Here is a 12,661-nt window from a genome sequence, read left to right on the forward strand (position 1 = left end):
AAGAAGGGCGTCAGGTGATGACCACATACACCAGGTAGGCCATATGGGAGGAGATGCTCTTTCAAGGTAACCTGGCCTCAAGCCGTTTAGGGCTACAAAGGTTAAAATCAACACTTTTAATTGGGCCCAGAAATGGACTGGAAACCAGTGCAGATGCCAAACTACTGGCATAATGTGATCATATCAACCTGTCCCCACTACTAACCTAGCATACTTGTTTTGGACCAGCTGAAGTTTCTGGACCATTCTCAGGAATATAATCAACACAGCTGAACACAGCCGCCCAAACTCTATATAGACAGGAGCCTGAGCTCAAGAATTGTCCCCTCAACCCACACCTTTCCAAATACTCCCCTTGCCACCGTTGAGCACCTCTGTGACCTTTTATGGTGTTGAAGACTTCACCCTTTCAAGTAGCATCAACACTGGTGCCTTAGACAGACGCCACAGGCCTTCGACCACCTGAGATGTGGCAATGAAAAAGGCCAGTGGAGTAAAGAGGCCAAGTCTCAGATTGCTGAAAAAATGTGTAGCTTTATTATGAGGAGTTAAGCTACATATTCTTTCCCCAGCCTGAGACTTCGTTTCTTTATTCCATTGGGCATTTTGGATGTTCTCCAGTTTTGTTTGATCCTGCAATGAAAAGGATGCCAGCAAGTGTGCCCTGGTGCGGGAGCAGAGTAAAACCGCTAGGCCGTTCGTAGGTGAAAGACAAGAAGTGCCACCCATTAAAGAGACAAGAAGCCATCACACAGTTTCACATCTGAGGCAAATCAGAATGCCAGTAGTTAGACAGGATTAACTTGGAACTAAGCAGCATGGCTGATGTTTTAACAGCACTGACATTATATGAGCCAAGGATATTATAACAAGGCTTAACTGCAATCCGTAGAGGCTGGTGGCTCCGATGTCAGTGGGGCGGTGAATCCGCTTCAGGTTTCAGCCAGAACCAGTCAGGACTCTAAAGGAGCTATTCAAGGTGCGCTGCCACCCCACTGACATCAGAGCCACCAGCCTCCACTGCTTAACACACACACATCCAACAACAGCAGCCAGGTATTTCCAGCTCCAGGCACTAGGAATTGTTAGTATGACGCCTCCAAAGGGTAGGATGTTGATAGGTAATATAAGGCTCTGGGGCAGAGACAGGCAATCTGATGCCCCAGATGTCTTGGACTACAACTCCCATAATCCTTCACCATTGGCCATGCTAGCTGGGGCTGATGGGAGTTGTAGGCAAAAACATCTGGAGGGCCACAAGTTGCCTTCCCTCCACTCAAACTCAACATTCCTCAATGCAGCACCCTCCAGACACTTTGGAGTACAACTCCCATAGGCCCCAGCCAGCATGGCCAATGGCCATGGGTGATGGGAGTTGTAGTCCCAAACACCTGGAGGGCACCACATTGGGGAAGGCTGCTCTAGCCCTTAAAATGACAGCAACCCTACACATGAGGACTTTTGTCAGGTTCTGGATTACACGGGCAGCAATGTGGAAAGGTCGCTAACATTGCTCTTCGGCAAACAAGACGCTTCTGTCGAAGGACTGACACAGTACTTCAGAGTCAGGCAGAGGTATTTGATTTGGAGAGAGGAGAAAAACTGCATTCTTTGAAATGGAAACCAAACACACACACACACACACAGAACTCTTCTATTTATCAGCTCCTAAAGCCAAGGAGAATTCTAGCATTTTTTCCTGCTGCCAGCTGGCTGTTTTAGCAAACTTATAACTCTGAAGCCATGTGGAAATAAAGCAATTGCATTTCATCTTAACTTGAACAGCTGCCACATTATTAAGATCTACTGTGAAGCAATCTGTCCTGTCATCAAAAGGCAATACATTTTTAAAAGCTTGGGGAGGACCAGTTGTAAGTGAATACTACTCCCAATAGTAAGACAGATAGCGTACGGCTACAGCATAACATTTGAAGATCACCAATCACGGAACCGGCGTCAGGGGTCAGCATCATTGGGTGCCCATCAAGGCCCAGAGGGGGCTCCCACTGATGATTCCTGTAGCCGCCTCCCCTTCCTTCTCCCCCCCCCTCACTGCCACAGCCTGTTCATCTGCCTTCTCCTTGCTATCACCAGATCACAGTCCTACACACAATGGTGTGGTGGACTGTATTTCCTTTTAAACTATAGTAATTCTTTCTAAATTCACATCTTTAACTATACATTAGCATATGCTTTTTATTCAGTCGTTCAGTCGTGTCCGACTCTTCGTGACCCCATGGACCATAGCACGTCAGGCCTTCCTGTCCTGCGCTCTCTCCCGGAGCATGCTCAAGTTCATATTCATTGCATCAATGATGCTATTTAGCCATCTCATCCTCTGCCATCCCCTTCTCCTTTTGCCTTCAGTCTTTCCCAGCATCAGGGTCTTTTCCAGGGAGTTTTCTCTTCACATTAGGTGGCCAAAATGTTTGAGCTTCAGTTTCAGTATCTGTCCTTCCAATGAGCAGTTAGGGTTAATTTCCTTTAGGATGGACTGATTTGACCTCCTTGCAGTCCAGGGGACTCGTAAGAGTCTTCTCCAGCACCACAGTTCAAAAGCATCAATTCTTCGGCGCTCAGCCTTCCTTATAGTCCAGCTCTCACAGCCATACGTTACTACTGGGAAAACCATAGCTTTGATTAGACGGACCTTTGTCGGCAAGGTGATGTCTCTGCTTCTTACTTTGCTGTCTAGGTTTGCCATAGCTTTCCTCCCAAGGAGCAATTTATGCAAATCGGTGTTCTCTTTTGCCCTCTTTTTGGGTGATGCTTTGGGGGGGGCGGGGTTGGCAATGCATAAGCACTCACCTTACAAGCAGTGGGTTAGTGGTAAATTCTGAAGTGCAGATGCTTATCATGACATCCCCCAAAGTCACATTAAATGTCTAAAAATGCAGGCAGTTGTGTTGAACCAGATCAACAAACCAGTTCTAGCTGTTTTAATCTCCACCAGAAGCAGGCAGGGACGTCAGAGGAATCCATCTGGGGGGTTGGAGCAAGACTCCTGCTTGCTTCCCCATGAGCTGGCCTGACTTATCTGCATCGAATTGGGCCAGATCATGGATTTTCTGGGGGGGGGGGTTCGCTCTCCCTCTCATAAATAGAAAGTCACACAAATCGTGGCTGGAACTTGAGCAAATAAGCAAATTACAGTCGGAATTTGTGCAGACAAGCAAATTATGGCCGGAATTTGCACAAATTAAACAAACTGCAGCTGCAGTTTGAATGACTTTCTGTTTATGGGGGGGGGGGAATGAAAAAAAGTTCCCAGATTTTGGGAAAAGCCTGTGGCTCAGCTGGCAAATGCAAGCTGAGCCGGGTGGCAGCAGGGGTCCGCTGAGCCCAAAAAGGGCAGGATTTTCAAACGACAGACATCCCTAGAAGCAGGGTATTTTTTGTGTGTAAAGCTAGTGGGTCTTACTTCCCATTCAAGTCACCCTGAATACTTTGCATGACAACAGGGATAGCTCACAACACTATACTGTCACTGGAATAATTCATCCCCCCCTCCCAAGCTTCTGGGAGGACTGCAGCTAAGTTCAGAAGGAACAGGGAATTCTGAAGGGGGTGGCCAATGACATCAGCACCCCTGCTAATGAAAAACTGCCAGCGCTGTGTCCCTGTGAGCCCCGGCTCCATGACACCACGGCATGCAAGCAGTGACAGGAGCGCGGAGATGGAGCGTCATCTTCCCCTTGCCGTGTGCTCTCCTTCGGGGCAGTTGTGCAAATTCAGGCTAGAGGGAGAGGGCAAGTAAATGAGGAGTGTGGTGGAGTCTTAAGGCAACTTGCTGAATAGGACCCCCAAACCCAGAGCGAGCACTATTGCCACTAGAGAGCCAGTGTGGTGTAGTGTTGGACTGGGAGCTGAGAGATGCAGGTTCTAGTCCTCACTCAGCCACGGAAGCTCACGGGGTGATTTTGGGCCAGTCACAGACTCTCAGCCCAACCTACCTCACAGGGTTGTCATTGTGAGGATGAAATGGAGAGGAGGAGGATTATGTACACCGCCTTGGGTCCTTCCGGAGGAAATAAGGTGGGATATAAATGTAATAGATAAAAATATAAATAGTAGGGGTTGTGTGTTTTTTAAGCCATAATGCAAGGATGTGGAACCCCTGGCCTGGGGGCCAAATCCGGCCCCCCTGGGGGCCAAATCTCAGATTCCTGAGATGGCACCACCCCCTTCCCTTGGCTCTACCCATTTCTCCCACCCACCTACCCTTTGGATGTTTTCCGGCTTTTGTGCAGTTTTCCCTCCATTCTAAAAGGTTGAAATGCCTCTCCGAAAGCTTAGTGCCTGGCAGGAAGAGCTGTAAGCATAAATATGCTGATATCTTTGGTATTTTGGCCACATCCCCTTTGCCTTTGGCCCCGCCCACCACTGGAATGCGGCCCCTGAGACTTTCCCTGAAATGGAATTCAGCCCTCAGGCTGAAAGAGGGTTAACATCCCTGCTGACCAATAAAGGTGGAACCCATTTATTTTCTTATCTATACTTTTAGCTCTTACAAACAGAGATCTAGGAGGTGCTGCATTTTCCACGGTGGAAATGTGGTGATGGAGAAAGCTAACCCAGCTTAATTTCTGCCTCTAAAGCGCTCTCTCTCTCTCTCTCTCTCTTTCTTTCTCTCTTGTTTTAAAAGGTGGCAGGCTTATCGGGCAGCCGGTACAGTGAAAACCTTCAAGGTTGCTCTGGTTCCAGCTGCAAAACTCTCAACCGGGCAAGAAAACATTGCCATTAAAAAGCCATTTGGCAACTGCAAGAGTAGGATTTACATCTCTTATTCTGGCAAGAGGCTTTGCTTTGAAAAGATTCCCAGCTGTTGAGATATTTCCGAAGAGCAAATATTAGCAGACAATGCTAAAAGTAGATCCAGGAAGCGGTTAGTCAGGGCTCTTGCCAGCTGCTTACTGCAGGTGTCAATCTCCTGCCATAAATTACCACAAAGAGGGGCCTCAGTCTGCCCAATTCTTGCTCAAGACAAAAGTCCCAAATCACTGATTAGTGGGTTTATAGCATCTTAAAACAACAACTAGGCATGGGTGAATCAGTCAGTTTCACTTTCTCCAGCGTTTGAGTATAGCGGGATGGGGAGGAATAAAAACTTTGGTGACATGAAAAGGTGGATTCATCAATATGTATCAAATGATTAAAATCAAAGAAATTAACATGTCTCTGCATTATTTATTCTGATCATCATGGGAAGGAACAAATATGCAGAACACTGTCAGACCAACAGAAAACATACCTAGCCCCCCACTCCCCTTCCCACACACACTTTTGACATTTCACCAGGGGTAATGCCCGCACATTTTCAAGCCTATCTTCACACTTAAGTGCCAGAAACATGCTTTGAAAAATATGAAAAAAGAGTTCTGTGTAACTTTGAAGTGTGCATACATCTGTAAATTGTTGGTCATATTTTTAAAAAATCATCTTGTCTATTGTGTATCCTCAGAAACTGAGTGCCCTACACCAGAAGAGAATTTTGTATTGTTTCCTCACTATCAAGCATCGTCTTCCAGATATCACAGGACAATTCAGCTGCAATGCTGTACCTACTGAACTGAGCGGAATGCCCACTGAGTTCCAAGCCCTAATGGAACTTGTTTCCAAATAGACGTGCATAGGATTGCATTGTAAAAACACTCAGATTAGCAAGATTAGTCTTTTTATTTTTTGGCTGAACCAGACTGAAATTCACTCCTCTTACCTATATATGCCTGCCCGAGGACTGAGATCTGTTGGAGGGACCCTCCTCTACGTCCCACCAATGCGAGACATACACTATGGTGGGGCATGGACCTTCTTTGCTGTGGCACCCCAGTTGTGGAATGCCCCTCCCCTTGGAGGCCCGATTGGCACAGACATTGGCCTCATTTCTGCATCATGGCTTTTTACCAAAGTCTTTGAGGGCTAAATGCATTTCCTAAAGCAGCACATTATTTTTATTGTTTTAGATTTTAATTGTTATTAGCTTGTTTAATATATTTTTAGGTGTTTAAATTATTGTTTTATACTATTTAAATCAATTTTATCTGTATACCGCCCTGTGATCTTAATGATATAGGGTGGGATATAAATGTTTTAAATAGAATAAATAAATAATAAATAAATAAATGCAAGTCAAGAAAGTGTTCTGCACGCTTTCTGGATCATCTTCCAGATATCACAGGACAATTCAGCTGCAATGCTGTACCTACTGAACTGAGCGGAATGCCCACTGAGTTCCAAGCCCTAATGGAACTTGTTTCCAAATAGACGTGCATAGGATTGCATTGTAAAAACACTCAGATTAGCAAGATTAGTCTTTTTATTTTTTGGCTGAACCAGACTGAAATTCACTCCTCTTACCTATATATGCCTGCCCGAGGACTGAGATCTGTTGGAGGGACCCTCCTCTACGTCCCACCAATGCGAGACATACACTATGGTGGGGCATGGACCTTCTTTGCTGTGGCACCCCAGTTGTGGAATGCCCCTCCCCTTGGAGGCCCGATTGGCACAGACATTGGCCTCATTTCTGCATCATGGCTTTTTACCAAAGCCTTTGAGGGCTAAATGCATTTCCTAAAGCAGCACATTATTTTTATTGTTTTAGATTTTAATTGTTATTAGCTTGTTTAATATATTTTTAGGTGTTTAAATTATTGTTTTATACTATTTAAATCGATTTTATCTGTACACCGCCCTGTGATCTTAATGATATAGGGTGGGATATAAATGTTTTAAATAGAATAAATAAATAATAAATAAATAAATGCAAGTCAAGAAAGTGTTCTGCACGCTTTCTTGCTCCAGTTACTTGTAACAGGTCCTGAAAAATGTTGATGTTCATGGAAGCAGAGAAGATGTTCTACCCTGGATGCAACTCCCACCCCCCCCGGTGAAGGAAGGCCAGAGGTTTTGGACTTCAACTCCTATTAGTCCCAGTTAGCGTGGCCAATGGTCAGGAATGGTGGGGGTTGTGGTCTAAAACATCTGGAGGTCACCAGGAGAATATCTGGTGCTTTAGACCACTGATATTATCTAGCCCAGTACATTCTGATCTCCATAAGACAGCCTTGGCTTCAATAGATTCTCATCAATAGTGAAGATAAAAAATGGCAACATGTTCTGGCCGGGGTAACAACGGCCCTTGGGCAAGATACCCTCAATGGGCCTCTCCCTCTGGGATTTGACCTTCTCACCACCATTGCCACCAGCTATTGTTCTGCGTCCCCTTTCTTGTCATTGTTCTCATCTCCTTGCTTGAACAGGCAGAGACCCAGGTTGCAAGTAGGCAGGGGGATAACTACTGCACCTCCTTCTCACCACCATGGTTGTCTGGGTCAGAGAGGTGGGTGAAGAAGCAGGTTGCAACGATGAAGAGAAGGAGCAACTCTTGTCAGTGGGCCCCTGCAGGGGTGTTGGCCCTTGGCAGGTGCCCAACCATGCCTACCCTTGATGCCGGCCCTGCTGGGGGTGAATCCTGACTGATGTCATCCACCCAGGGAAGAAATTATTTGGAGACCTGGAGAGGTAAAAATTCGAAACGTACCTGGAATATTCCCAAGAGTATATGGGTTTCCTCCTCCGCTAACAGATGTCCCCCACCCCACCCCCACGGCTCGGTGCACAGGTTGCCTTTCCACTAGCCCACCAGGCCAGCTGCCGAAACCTGCTGCCATTCACTGGTCTTGTAACTGCTTGCCTTTATGCAGCAGGGTGGAGATTGTTTTCCTTTGTGCCTCTGTGGCACCGATCTTGTTTACAAGTGGCTCACCTCACCTAGCCTCCCCCTCTTTCAGTGAGGGATTGAGCATATGTGTAATTTTCCAGAAGGTCATTGTTTTCTTCAGCTTCCACATTGCCAGCTCTTCTGCCCTTGGTTTGGGAGGAAAATATCAGGCATCATCCTCATCATCTTGGCGGCTGAAGGCCAGGTCCCTCTCAGATATGGCAAAAGAAAAATGGCAAAGCACGTGCCGTAACAGTGTGGGCTTCATTTAAATCAGGGTACTTGGTATCAAGCCAGTTTTTAGTGTCCTTGTTTTGCAGTTTTTTCCCCTCCAACATAAAAATCCATCTCCATATGGGCTGGCGGGGGCAGCATATATCTTTCACAGTGCAACAGTGCCAGCAAACATTTTTCTGGGCACACATACACAAAACACTGGGCGGCCCAGATTAGTCTTTATGTGCCAAGAAAGAAAGGGGGGAAAGGTATTGACGGGGTGGTGGGAATTCTACTGTTAAACCACAAAATATGTTATTGGGTGCAAATTTTAGCATTGCAAAAACCTCCACTTTTTAAAAGAAAATAAAGCAGCTTCTAGTCCGCAGGGATATGAAGATAGGCTTGAAAGCACATGGGCCAATTCTAGTATTATTGCAAGAACCTCCACTTTAAAAAAAATAAAGCTGCTTCTAGTCCTCAGGGATATAAAGGTAGGCTTGAAAGCGTGGGGGAAATTTCAGTATTGCAAAAACCTCAACTTTTTAAAAGAAATATAACACTGTGTCTAGTCCTCGAGGATATGAAGGTAGGCTTGAAAGCATGGGGGAAATTTCAGTATTGTAAAACCCTCAACTTTTTAAAAGAAAATAAAGCAGCTTCTAGTCCTCAAGGATATGAAGGTAGGCTTGAAAGTGTGTAGGCAATACCTGATGAAACCTCAGAAGCCAGAGAGAGGCTGAGACATAGGGCTCCTATGACCCACAGAGCTCTTTGCTTCCTCCCATAACTACCAAGAGCAGAATAAATTCCACAGAATATTATGAAAACTATTTGACTAATTTAAACACAGATCATAGAAATCAGTATTTCCTGGTGCAGAATGGGGGTTACTTTGGTGCGGAATTTTACAGTCCTTTTAGCACACCGTCTAGTCAAGCACGCTCACTTACCTGCTGTGTGGATTGAGCTTGCCAGCTGGTTTGCCAAACCAGCCAGGAAAAAGAAATGAACGCAACCACCTAGCTTGATTTTCTTCCTTTAACAGAGGTTTGCTGTGCAGAAACCTGCGGGTGAAGCTTTCCACGGCATGGAGCTAACCTGATCAACACCTACTAATTGCTGCAGATCAAGCTGTTCTGAGCACCCTCACAAAAACAAGAAGTACCAAGGATTCTCTGGGGAAAACCCTGAAAGTTAAACAGGTCTAGAACGGATACAAGTCTGTAGCATGTATGTATAAGCACTATGAAGGGTTTTGTGTTTGCTTTGGGTGGGGGACTCTTTCTCCCTTTCGTTAAATCCAGGGCGGCCCTCCCAATGGGGTTGGACTACAAACCCAATCACCACTGCCCGTGCTGGATGGGGCTGATGGGAGTTGCAGTCCAACAACATCTGGAGAACACCAGGTTGCCTGCCCCCTCTGCTTTGAATACCTGGGAGACTGAGGGGGATATGGTACGTTTATCGGAAATCACAAGGCACAGACACTAGGATGATTCATGCGCAACTATTACAGGATTATGGTTGTATTATGTCATGTAAAAATAAATAAATACAACTGATGCAAAATTAAGCGTGGACTGCAAATATGCCCTGCGATGCATTATGATGCCCAAGGACTCCTCCAGTATTATCTCCAGAACTCAAGGCTTAAAAAGAAAGGGAGACCAGCTCTCCTACCTGCTGTTTAGCAAATCAATCTCGGCTCTCCTTCCTCTTCTCAATCTGTTTTCATCCTGCCCGTCTCAGGTGTCCTTTTGCCACACAGCTCTCAAGGGACCCCCTGTTTCATCTGACACACTTTCGAGTCACATTAGCCATTGATGCGCCGTAGTTTTGGAAGTGAGTCAGAAGCGTGATGTCAGGCAAGCAGGCAAGCAGGCCAGGCTGCCAGCTCGAGAGAGGGAAACTTACCAGGGAGCAGAACTTTGGCCAACAGAGCTAACTTCAACAGGCGCAGGTTCTCTTTGGGCCTTGAAAGCTCGTCGCCAGAGGAGAGATAAACTGGGGAAAAAACCCTGTGCTGAGGTTACCTTCACAAGAGCGGCCAGCAATTCAGCGGAACGACAAAACAGTGGTGTACCACACCAGCCTCAGCAATGGATTACAGTTTCACTTTACTCCTAACAATCCCTCTATATAATTATCCTGAAGAAAATATTTACTCCCTCTCAAAGGGCGAACAAAAGAGGTGCTGCTTTGTTCAAAACAAGCCTCAGAACACAACACAGATCTCGCTATCAAGGTAGTTTTCTGTGTGCCCAAGGCCAATGTTCCAAAACATCTGGGTCTGGAGGTCATCAATTTAACATAGAATAGGGGCTTTTTCCAGAATTTGTTTCCCTTCCAAGAGGCCTGTCCTCATCAGTTTTCTGCTAAGGAACCCCTGGATATATGCTATGGAATCCCTGCACACTGCAAAGGATTCTGGGGCAGGTTAGGAACATAAGATGCTGCCTTATACTGACTCAGACCATTGGTCCATCCAGCCCAGTACTGTCAAAACGGAGTGGCAGCAGCTCTCCAGGGGTTCAAGCAGGAGCAGTTCCTAGCCCACCTGGAGATTGATCTTGGGACCTTCTGCATGGAAAGCACATGCTCTACTCACTGAGCTACCGCTCTTTGCTTGATACTTCACATTAAATGTGGGCTTCCTGTTGCCATAACCAAGCTGAACACATCCAACACTCCACATTCAGGAAAGTGGGCATGGTCTGAGGGCACCTGATACAGCCATTTTCCTGAAGCAAAACTGGTTCGGATCTGGTCAGCACCTGGATGGGAGACCACTTGGTAATGCCAGGTCAATCACCTTGAATTCCTTGATGGAAGATAGGCAGGATATAAATTTAATAAAACTCACACACCCTTTAATGGCACATTGCAGGGAAAAATTGGTAGCGGTGGGTCTGGGAAATATCTTGAGAATCCCCAAAAGCTGGAGGAGGAGGAGGTTGGCAATGGGGGCATCCTCAGTGCAAAGACAGCTAATGTTAGACCTAATGTTACACGTTTCCTAAAAGATAGCTCACCTTCATAGCCCAAGACATTTTACTCCTTGAGGTGCAGCTGCAAATGATACCCCCTTACCCCATAAGCTCCCAAGGACTGTCAAGCAAGCTCCCAAGGCCAGTCAAGTTATGCTGGCATCCAAGGCAGAAGATATAACACGTGCCTTTCTCCTTTGCTGGCAGTAAAAAAGCAACAATAAATTAAATAAACAATTTGCTGCCATTTTTACAAAGCTTGAAATCAGCTGCCAGAGATGACCATCTCATTCTGCCAAATGGTAGGGTCAGCCCTGCTGGCAGTACTGAAATCTCTCTACAATTTTTATCCCAGGTGCACTGATTTCACGCACAGGCGATGGCAGTATCTCCAAAGGTCTGGTTACTTCCTTGTGCTTGCTGAGGTGAGGATGCAGCTAAGAACATACCTGATAATCATCACTGCTGAGGTTCCTACGCAGAGAAGTGAACGTGGAGAGGGGATGGGGGGGGGGACAGACTTGCTGTTCTAGAGCAGGTGGGCAGAAAGTAGATCTCCAGAGGTTTTGGACTTCAGCTCCCACCATTCTTGACCATACCTGCAGGGGCTTTGGGAAGCTGATATCCAAAAGGCCTGGAGATCTACCTTCTGCCCAGCTCTACTCTACAGGATCCAAACTCCTTCCACACCTGCTCAAAAGGAAATCAGCAGGAACTGTAATTCAAAGTGGCTATTGGCTTATTTATAGCTGCTGTCCTACACTCGCTTCCCTGGGAGTCCCATGGAATTCAATGGGGCTTAAATCTAAGTAGACATATATAGCATTATACTGTAAAGAATTTGGAGGATGAGCTCAGCACCCAGGGTAATTTACTCCGAATAGAAACAGCAGCAAATCCTCAACTGAATTCAGAGAAAATGATAGAAGCTTTCATTGCATGGTACCTGCCAAGTTTGATTGGGAACTTTTTCTTTGAAATTCAACATCTAGTTAAGGGTTGTTGTGTTTTGTTGGTTATCTTCCATTTCACTTGTGAAGTGGTTAACTCACAGATCTCGAAATGCATGCATGTTTCACGAGAGCAACAGTACAGGTTTTTAAGGGCCCTTGGGCAAGACACCCTGAAAGGGCTCCATCCCTGAGTGAGCCTACTATCTCAGCACCCACTGTTACAGCTCATTCTCATCGCTGCTTGATTGACAGAGAGAGCCAGTGAGCAACTAGGCAGGGACTTCTACTGCTCCTTCTTCTCACCACCACCGTTATCTGAGGGAGAGCAAGAGGCGGGTGAAAAAGCAGGTTGCAATGGTGAAGAGGAGGAGCAAGTCTACGGGGATCTTGTCAGTGAGCCCTTGCTGGGGTGGGGGCCTCAGCAGGTGCCCAGCCATGCCTACCCTTGATGCCAGCCCTGACAATGTAGGCAGTCCTGAAAGCAATATCCTCCACCTTAGATGGCATTTGTGTCATTCAGTACAAGTTGCTGAACTTCCTCGCTAAATTGACTCTTTAGATCCATTCACCGATGAAGGATTGGCTTTCTGTCGGACAAAAGAACCAAATCGTTGTGCCCAGTAAAAAAGGTGCAGTTTGAAAAGAAATGCCCTTTAGGGTCAAAAATCCAAAGTGGGCAATACCAAAACGCCCGCCCCCCCAAATTGTGCAAGCTTTCAAGTTCTCCACAGCTCTTCATCAGGCTAGGTGGTACAAAAATGAGGAGGAGGAAGAAAGAA

The sequence above is a fragment of the Heloderma suspectum genome, chromosome 11, assembly GCF_057233095.1.
Source record: "Heloderma suspectum isolate Gila_16-S chromosome 11, 16-S_ref, whole genome shotgun sequence".
NCBI classification, from domain to species: domain Eukaryota; kingdom Metazoa; phylum Chordata; class Lepidosauria; order Squamata; family Helodermatidae; genus Heloderma; species Heloderma suspectum.